The sequence below is a fragment of the Pundamilia nyererei genome, unplaced genomic scaffold (genome assembly GCF_000239375.1).
Source record: "Pundamilia nyererei isolate P.nyererei 1_Seehausen unplaced genomic scaffold, PunNye1.0 scaffold00417, whole genome shotgun sequence".
NCBI classification, from domain to species: Eukaryota; Metazoa; Chordata; class Actinopteri; order Cichliformes; family Cichlidae; genus Pundamilia; species Pundamilia nyererei.
This window is the reverse complement of record NW_005187818.1, coordinates 305,361-307,552: the sequence shown is the minus strand read 5'-3', so window position 1 is coordinate 307,552 and position 2,192 is coordinate 305,361.

The window sequence follows — 2,192 nt, the reverse complement described above, 5'->3', positions numbered from 1 at the left end:
AATTATGGAGTTCCACAGGGTTTAGTGCTAGGACCAATTCTGTTTACATTATACATGCTTCCCTTAGGCAGCATCATTAGAAGACATAGCATACATTTACACTGCTATGCAGATGACACCCAGCTCTATCTGTCCATGAAGCCAGATAACACACACCAATGAGTTAACCCTTTAAGCGCCATCATAGAACCAAGAGCCAGAGCTTATCTTTATATTTTTACATGCTGTAGTGCCATTTTTAGGAGTATTTCAAGTTGCTATACATCAGTACAAGGCCATTTACACCATGATAAGGGAAAGACCATCTCTGAATTGAGGAGGGGGCCTAATTGGGTACATCTGTCACCATCTTACAATGCTGTGATTGCAGCCATTCCCCAACTCTCTGTGGATGGTACTCATGGTTATTGATCAGTGGTTGTTGATCAATGGTCATGACAATTTGCATATTAATGAAGGAACTGACCTCCCAGCCCATTGTTCCTTCAGTCAGATGTATGTGTGGTGTGTTAACATGAGTGCAGCATTTCACTGTATATGTTATTTGTAGCTGGAGTGTGTGTGTGTGTGTGTGGTGGGGAGCAGAGTTGGGGTGTTCATGTTAAGATGGTTTTGAACCTTTGTATCTGTAAGAGAAATATATTCAGAGCTCTGGGAAACGACTCGAGTCTGTTGTGGTTGTTTTTTTCCATCATCTGGTCCTCTTCATGTTAACCACCAACCGCGACACCTATGAAACTACGTGTAATCTAACATAAATTAATGGGTATGTGCAATGTTATAGCTCAAAGTTGAATGTTTTCTAAGCAGAGAGCAGTAGAAACGGGAGAACTGCCAGGTTATTGCACACCACTGGAAACCAGTAAGGCTGCAGTTTGTGTCCATGTTTGTCCAGACTTTTGTAAAAGTAAAGACTAAATGAATTTACGAGGTTCAATTTTATTTTATTTAAATGGTGTCAAATGACAACAACAGTCACCTCCAAGTGGCAGAAAGATTAAGGTCAACAATTTAATATAAGACCAAATGTGAAATAGGATTATGATGCAGACAAACAGCCAGAAAAGTTCAGTTATTACTTTTAAACATAAGATACACATTTGACAGAATTAGTGTATGAATTTTTGTGCTTGCAAAAATCTGTGTTGTCAGATCACAGTGACCTTGACCTCTGACCACCAGTCCCAGTAAACATGTGTGCCAATCTTCAAGAAATACTCACAAGGGCTTCCTAAGAGTTTGTATTCATGACACCAGAATGGGCTAACAATCTATTACATGGATAAAACACACATACATAAAATAAAGATTTCTGCTTTTATTTTGAAATTGTAAATGTTGAACAGTGGCTCACTTATCACTCCGGTCTAAAGCACACACATTTTCTAATGACCAAAAGGCTTCAGTTAAAAAATGAATCAAAAACTTTCAGTCAAATGTTCTCATGGTGAGCTTTAGAGCTGTGAGAATGAACACTTACTGCTTTCACTTCCTGTCAACAGTATGGAATAGATTTGACTGGAACTGCCCTTGGGCACACACAGCAACACTTAGCATGACTTTACACAACATGAGTTACATAAAAAAACTGGATCTGCATCTTTAGAGGCCTAATAACCTGCTAGCATGCTAAAGCTGAAACAAAACAAGTGTTGTGTTTTCAAAAGGTGAAGCTAATATACTCAAGGTAAACGTCTGACTTTGGAGACCACAGGCCAAACCAAGCAAAGCAATGCTAAACCCCAACAAATGCCCTTACTGAGTGTCTCACTTAAATGCAATATATTATTTAGGATGTCTGTAGCTCAGGAGGTAGAGCAGGACACAATCATGTGAAGGCTGCTCCAGTCTACGTGCTTTGGACAGGACTAACCCAACTTGCTCTCTGATGCATCCCTTGGAGTGAATGTTTGACAGAAAGCACTTAAGCATAGAAAAAGTAGAAGTGCTTTGAATAGAGAATCACTACCTAAGAACGAGTCAATTTACACCACTAACAGCCAAGGTACACGCTACATTTCCTGAAGCCTATTTTAACCTCAGGGCACCATCCATCCATCCACTTCTCCTTTCCAGGGTCGTGGTGCGTGCTGGAGCCTATCCCAGCTGTCATAGGGCGAGAGGCGGGGTACACCCTGGACAGGTCGCCAGTCTGTCGCAGGGCCAACACACAGAGACAGATAACCATTCGC